This window comes from Dromiciops gliroides, chromosome 5, assembly GCF_019393635.1.
Source record: "Dromiciops gliroides isolate mDroGli1 chromosome 5, mDroGli1.pri, whole genome shotgun sequence".
NCBI classification, from domain to species: domain Eukaryota; kingdom Metazoa; phylum Chordata; class Mammalia; order Microbiotheria; family Microbiotheriidae; genus Dromiciops; species Dromiciops gliroides.
Window position 1 is genome coordinate 204,112,779 of NC_057865.1, and position 8,373 is coordinate 204,121,151.

Below are 8,373 nucleotides of genomic sequence, written 5' to 3' on the forward strand. Positions count from 1 at the left end.
TGCATGCATGCATGGATCTTTAGACCAAATGGAAATCAAATAAAGGGAGTAAACCAAACTGAAAAGAAAAGAGATTTATTAGCACCTCAAGGAAGACTGCTTGATAGAAGCAAATTTCACCTCCTCAGGAAAATGGTACCTGGTTATGCAGCTATACATTGGGGCAGGGTTTAGCATACACAGCCAAGGGGATATTGTTCTGACTTTTAAGAATCAGACATCATTGGAAGCTCATTCAGGCTATCCATGCTTGAGTTCTGGTTTGTGGTTCTGGGACTATAGTGGAGGTATCATCACCTCAGTTCATCATCACCATCTTGCATTCAGAGACCTACCATGAATTGCAAAGATTTGGCATCACCTACCACATAGACCAGGAAAAGACTTAAAATTTGGCCTTCTGAAGGAAGGCTGGTCCATATAAGGCATTTTGTTCCAATATGGAACCAGAATTAAGAGGGTGCTGGCATTTCAGCCATACCTCTGACATATTTCCTATTTTTGTTAGCAGTTTATGTAATAATTTTCTTTTTATAGAATTCATTTGTTCCTGGTTTTCTTTTTTCCCCTCCCTTCCTCCCTCCCTTCTTTCTTTCTTTCTTTTCTTTCTTTCTTCCCTCCCTCCTTTTGGTCTTCATTTTTGGCCTGTTCATTGAACATTTTTCTAAGTTTGGAATTGTTTAAATAATGTATTTCTTGTTCTGTTAATCTGAAAATTTTGTATTCTTGTATATATTCATCCATTTTGTTTAAGTGTGTACATTTTAATGGCATATAATTAGTCAAATTGACTTTTAATAATAACCTTTATTTCTTCTTCATTTTTTATAAATTTCCTCCTTTTTGTTTTGGTACTGGCAATTTGGTTTTCCTCTTTCTTGTTTTCTAATCAGACTCCTAATGGTTCTTCTCTTTTATTGAGGTTTTTAAAAATCTGCTCCTTGTTTTATTTGTTAATTCAGTGATTTCTGCTTCCAATTTTGTCAGTTGATTCTTTGGTTTTTCTATTTTGGCATGTAATTGGAGTTTTAAAATCTGTGGCATTTCTAGTTGTTTTTCCTGCCAAATTTATTAAACTGTTCTTTCTCTCTTTTGTTGATAAAAGATATGTTTTTCTCCCAAGGTCTGTTTTGCATGCATACCAAAATTGTTGCTATGTTATCTCCTCATTTTTTGGGATGAAAGTCTCTAGTATTTCTGTGCTTTATTCTTGACTAACCAGTTCCTTAAGATTAAATTATTTAGTTTCCACTTGATTTTTCAATCCTTTCTTCAACAGCTTTTTATTTGAATATAAGCATTCAGGAAGTTCCAGCATCTTTAAATGAAAAAAAAAAAGCCACAAGGTGAGGATCTTAGAAGCCTGGGGGAGCAGCAATGGGCACAAGACAACAGGCAGTGTGGTGCCACAGTGGTCAGACGGGAGCAATAGAAGACTTTGAGGTCCCCAACACTCTATCCTGAGATGCCCCCAAAAAGCAGGGGGGGCTACCTAAAAATGCCTCAGAGATTCAGTGGGGCATAACCCCAAGAGTGGAAAGACAATGGAAAAATCCAGGAGACCAAAGGTGAGACCAATCAGGGTAAAAAGCACTTTACCCAAAAGGGCAGCAGGGAGTAAAGCACAAAGCAACCTTTAAGGAACTTGATATGAAAAGATGAGTAAGTTAAAGAAAACATGGAGTATTATTAACCACTATTGTAAACCTAGAAATTCAAAAGAGGAATAACAACTATAAGATACAAAGGATTTTCCATAAGGACTGCATGAATACTTAGGATATATAAAGCAAGAGATAAAAAGGGAAAAAAAATCTCCAAAGAAATATTAGTAGTTTAAAGAGAAAGTGGTAAGATAATGATGAAACGGACTTTGGATTGCACTATAAACAAGATAGAAGACTAAACATTTTCTCCATTCCTTACAACTCCAAATAAGAATTATGTACAAGAGCTGAAGTGATTATGGCTGTCTGCACAGGCTAAGAGGCTAAGAACCTTAATGAAATAACAAAAGCTCATTCCTGATCAAGTCCCTCAGCTTTTTTTTTTTTTTTGAGGCAATTGGGGTTAAGTGACTTGCCCAGGGTCACATAGCTAGTAAGTTGTCAAGTGTCTGAGGCCGGACTTGAACTCAGGTCCTCCTGGCTCCAGGGCAGGTGCTCTATCCACTATGCCACCTAGCTGCCCTAAGTCCCTCAGCTTCTAATAGAGGAAGAATAAATATGCTTAGGGTCTCTCATGAAATAGCAATCCAGTCCAGGGAGTGAAGAAGTTCAGGGAAGAAGACCTAGGAGAGAAGGGTCTAGAGATAGGCAAGGTTAAGAGGTGGAGTGGTCCAAAGAGTGAGTGGAGCTGGGAGTGGAGTGAGCCTGGCTGAGGTCAGTCATTCAGTCAGCAAGCATTATTAAGCTCCTCTTGTGTACTAAGAGCTGAGGATACAAAGGAAGGCAAAAAACCAAACAAATGCCAAACCCCCAAACCCTCAAAAAGCTAAAAAGGGAAGACAACATGCAAATAACTACAAACTACATACATACATACACATGTATGTATATATAATAGAAATTGGAGATAATTTCAAATATAAGGCACTAAAATCAAGGATTGGGTGAGGCTTTTTATAGAAGGAAGGACTTTAGTTGAAACTTAAAGCCCAGGAAGCCAGGAGATAGGAAGGGAGAGAAGTCTAGGAGTGGGGTGAAAGCTAGTGAAAATGCCCCAAAGGAGTTAGGAAATGGAATGTTGTATGTAAGGAATAGAAAGACCAGTGTCTTTGGATTGCAGAGGAGGTGGGTAGGGGTGGAGGGAGGAGTAAGGTCCAAGAAAGGTAGAAAGGGGCCAGGTTATAAAGGGTTTGGATTTTATATTTGATACTAGAGGTGACAGGGAGCTACTGGAGTTGATAGGAGTGATAAGGTGGGATCTGCATGTTAGGAAAATCATTTTGATCCCTCTGTAGAAAATGGATTGAGGCAGGATGGTAAACCAGAAGGTATTGCAATTGTCCAGGCATGAGATGATAAGGGCTTGCACTAGGTGGTGGCAGGGTCAGAGGTGAGAAGGAAGCATATAGTTAAGAATATACTATATGTTAAGAAAGTAAAATTGACAGGCCTTGGCAATAGATTTTTATGAGAAGTGAGAAGGTGAGGAATCAAGCATGACACCTAAGTTGCAAGCCTTGGTAATTGGAAGGATGGTGATACACTTGACAGTTACAGGGAAGTTAGGAAGAGGGCAAGGTTTGTAGTCTCACTTGACACAGTGATCCCAGATTGGGACTCACTAATCAGGAGAGCAGGCCCTAGGGTGGAGGTACCTTAGGTTGTGCAACTCTGCTCAGCAGGGGAGACTGTTAAATCCAGAGAGTGAACTGAGCTGGGAGACACACTTTTGTACATGGCCAATATGGGTATTCATTTTGCTCCATGAAGCTTATTTTTTACAAGATTTTTTTTCCTCCTCTCTTTTTTTAATTGGGGGAAGGAAAATGGAAGGGAGGGAAAGAGGTTAGCGTTAACGATATAAAAAAAAAGAGTCTTTGTGGGGCAGCTAGGTGGTGCGATGGATAGAGCACCGGCCCTGGAGTCAGGAGGACCTAAGTTCAAATCCGGCCTCAGACCCTTAACACTTACTAGCTGTGTGACCCTGGGCAAGTCACTTAACCCCAATTCACACATACACACACACACACACACACACACACACACACACAGAGTCCTTGTAACAGTTTCAAATGCACAGAAGAAAGTTTAGTGTAGACAAGCAGGGTGGTTTTGAAAGTATTGTGTAGAATTTATTATATGAGTTTAAAAAGTTGTATGAAATGGAGATTCATGGTTTCATATAGAAGTCCTTTTGTTTTCTGCAATGTAAAAGGAAGGAAAGAAGCATTTATTAAGTGCCCACTATGTGCCAGTCACTGTGATAAATACTATGTCATTTGATGTTCACAACAACCTGCAAGGTTGTTATTATTTATCCCCATTTTATTTATTTATTTATTTATTTTTGCAGGCAATGGGGGTTAAGTGACTTTCCCAGGGTCACACAGCTAGTGTCAAGTGTCTGAGGCCAGATTTGAACTCAGGTACTCCTGAATCCAGGGCCGGTGCTTTAACCATTGTGCCATCTAGCTGCTCCCTATCCCCATTTTATAATAGAGGAAACTGAGACACAGAGAGGTTAATTGACTTGGCCAGAGTCATGCAGCTATTAAGCATCTGAGGCTGGATTTGAACTCTGGTCTTCCTGACTTCAGGCCCAGAGCTTTATCCATCCACTGTTTGGAAATGGTCTTTCTTTTTTTGTGTGTTTTAAATTCACTTTTTAAAAAAATTATTTAATTGTTTTTTATGAGGCAATTGGGATTAAGTGACTTGCCCAGGGTCACACAGCTAGTAAGTGTCAAGTGTCTGAGGCCATATTTGAACTCAGGTCCTCCTGAATCCAGGGATGGTGCTTTATCCACTGTGCCACCTAGCCACCCCAAAGTTCATTTTTTTTTTTTTAAAGCACTGTTTGCCTTTAAGACAGTTGGGAGAGATTGAGTTATTGAAATGGAAAGGTTTGGGTTTTTGTTTTTGTTTTTCATACTTGATTTAGGGAAAATATAAACAGGAAAAAAATGATAAAACAATAACATTGATGCAATAATTTCAAATAAAATATTAGCAAAAAATCTATAACATATGAAAAGTATTATACACCATGACCAGATTGGACTTATATCATGAATGTAGGGATGGTTTGATTTTAAGAAAACTAAGAATAGAATAGATCATATTAATAGCAACAATGATTTTAAAATCACATGATCATATCAATAGATGCTGAAAAAACTTTTGACCTTGATGGAGTTGGCCAGAGAGTTAAGACAGAGGTGAAATGGCAGTTCAGCAAGTAATTTTTGTTGTTGTTTGGTTGATTAGTCGTGTCTGACTCTTCATGACCCCATTTGGGGTTTTCTTGGCAAAGGACTTAGGATAACACTTAAATCATTAATTTTTTTTTTTTTTGTGGGGCAATGGGGGTTAAGTGACTTGCCCAGGGTCACACAGCTAGTAAGTGTCAAGTGTCTGAGGCCAGATTTGAACTCAAGTACTCCTGAATCCAGGGCCAGTGCTTTATCCACTGCGCCACCTAGCTGCCCCATAATCATTAATTTCAAAACAGTGCATATCAAATAAATTGTTTACAACAAAACATGTTTGTACTATAGGACTTGCTTTTCATATAGGAACTCAAATAAAACTGGCTTTTCCATTGATGCAATACAAAATATTCCACAAGTTACCTTCCCTAAAAAAAACCTGATTGCATTAAAATTATTTTCTTCAAAACTAACTTAAGATATTTCTGATTCAGGTTTTCTTTTTTTGGGGGGGGTGGCGGCAGGGCAATGAGGGTTAAATGACTTGCCCAGGGTCACACAGCTAGTTAAGTGTCAAGTGTCTGAGGTTGGATTTGAACTCAGGTCCTCCTGAATCCAAGGCCAGTGCTTTATCCACTTCGTCACCTAGCTGCCCCCTCTGATTTAGTTTTTTTTTTTTAATGTATGAGGTATTTTATTTTTTCCATTACATGTAAGGATAGTTCTCAACTTTTGTTTATACATGCTTTACAATTTCAGATTTTTCTCCCTCCCACCCCTCCCTCCCCCCTCCCCTAGACAGCAGGTAATCTGATATAGGTTATATCTATATATCTCTATACATATACATATAGATATATATATATATACACACACATATATATATACACATAATAACATTAATCCTATTTCTGCATTAATCCTGTTACAAGAGAAAGAATCAGAGCAGTGATGCAAAACCTCAAAATAGAAAGAAAAAAAAAAACCAACAGCACCCAAAACAAAAGAAATAATATAGTTCAATCAGCATCTATACTCCACAGTTCTTTCTTTCTTTTTTTTTTTCTTGGATTTGGAGATCCTCTTCTATCATGAGTTCCCTGGAACTCTTCTGTACCATTGCATTGGTGAGAAGAATATAGTCCATCACAGTAGGTCAACACTCAATGTTGATGATACTGTGTACAATGTTCTTCTGGTTCTGCTCATCTCACTCATCATCAGCTCACGTAAGACCCTCCAGGTTTCTCTGAACTCTTCCTGCTCATCATTTCTTACAGCACAATAGTATTCCATTGTATTCATATACCACAACTTGTCCAGCCATTCCCCAATTGATGGGCACCCCCTCATCTTCCAATTCCTTGCTACCACGTAAAGAGCAGCTATAAATATTTTTGTACATGTGGGTCCCTTTCCCCCTTCCATGATTTCTTTGGGCAAAAGACCTAAAAGTGGGATTGCTGGGTCAAAGGGTATGCACAGCTTTATCGCCCTTTGGGCATAATTCCAAACTGCTCTCCAGAATGGTTGGATCAGCTCACAGCTCCACCAACAATGCATTAGTGTTCCAATTTTCCCACAGCCTCTCCAACATTTATTATCTTCCTTTTTTGTCATTTTAGCCAATCTGATAGGTGTCAGGTGGTACCTCAGAGTTGTTTTAATTTGCATCTCTCTAATCATTAGAGATTTAGAGCATTTTTTCATATGGGAATAGATAGCTTTGGTTTCTTCATCAGAAAACTGCCTGTTCATATCCTTTGACCATTTCTCAATTGGGGAATGACTTGGATTCTTATAAATTTGATTTAATTCCCTATATATTTTAGAGATGAGGCCTTTATCAGAAGCACTGGCCTCAAAAATTGTTTCCCAGCTTTCTGCCTCCCTTCCAATTTTGGATGCATTGCTTCTGTTTGTACAAAAATTTTTTAATTTAATATAATCAAAATCATCCATTTTGCATTTTATAAAATACTCTATCTCTTGTTTGGTCAAAAACTGTTTTCCTTTCCAAAGATCTGAAAGGTAGACTATTCCTTTCTCTCCTAATTTACCTATGGTATCACCTCTTATGTCTAAATCATGTATCCATTTTGACCTTATTTTAGTATAAGGTGTAAGATGTTGGTCTATGCCTAATTTCTGCCATACTATCTTCCAGTTTTCCCAGCAGTTTTTGTTGATTTAGTTTTAATAGTTAATAAAATAACAATTTGTTCCCCAACACTATTGCATCCATACTCAATTATTCTTATATCAGTTTTTTCAATATTAATAGTATGTTTTTTCCAGTTACATGTAAAAATAGTTTTCAACATTTGTTTTTATAATATTTTGAGTTCCAAATTTTTCTCCCTCTCTCCCTTCCCTCCCCTTTCCCCAAGACAGGAAGCAATCTGATATGTTACATATATACAATCATAGTAAACATTTCTTCATTAGTCATGTTGTGAAAGAAGAATCAGAACACAAGGAAAAAACCTCAAAAAAGGGAAACAACCCCCCACCCCCACCCCCAAGTAGAAATAGTATGGTTCAATCTGCATTCAGATTCCACAGTTCTTTTTTTCTTGATGTGGAGAACATTTTTCATCATGAGTCTTTGGAATTGTCTTAGATCATTGTACTGCTGAGAAGAGCTAAGTCTATCACAGTTTGCTGTTACTGTGTAAAGTGTTCTCCTGGTTCTGCTCATCTCACTCAGCATGAGTTCATGTAAGTCCTTCCAGGTTTCTATGAAATCTGCCTGCTCATTGTTTCTTACAGCACAATAATATTCCATTACATTCATATACCACAACTTATTTAGCCATTCCCCAATTGATGGGCATCCCCTCAATTTCCAATTCTTTGCCACCACAAAAAGAGCAGTTGTAAATATTTTTGTACATGTGCTGACCCTCACTTCTTTAGAGATGTACCCAACACCCTCAAGGCCCAACCCAGCCCACATAAGCCTGGAGTAGAGGGAACCCTTAGTGAGGGAAGGTCACCCAGAGTCCCCCAGGCCAGAAATGATTTATTATTTCATGTTAAACATTCAGTGTAATATGCACTAACATAGTAAAGCAATGAAATATACAATGAATACTTAAAGAATCAAACAGCTATGCATTTAGTAGCAACATACAACTACATGCATATGCCTACAACTGATTATATAATTAAGCATAGCACCCAAGAGATAACAGTGGATAGAGCCATTCCACTTCTTGTCTCAGTTCTCTGAACAGTTCCATCAAGGTCCCATCTCCTGGCAAGCCAGGACACGCTTTGGGTCTCTGTCAGTCAACCACTGCCAAGAAAACCTGGAATGGGGTCACAGAGACAGGACTGAAACCACTCAACAATATGGCACCCAAACCAATATCATGAGAATATCCATTTGTGGCATTTTAGGAGCCATTGAACTTCAAAAAACTTTTAAAAAATCCATTTGTGATACGAATGCTGTAAATCAACCTGATTGAAGAAAATACTCATTGGAAATG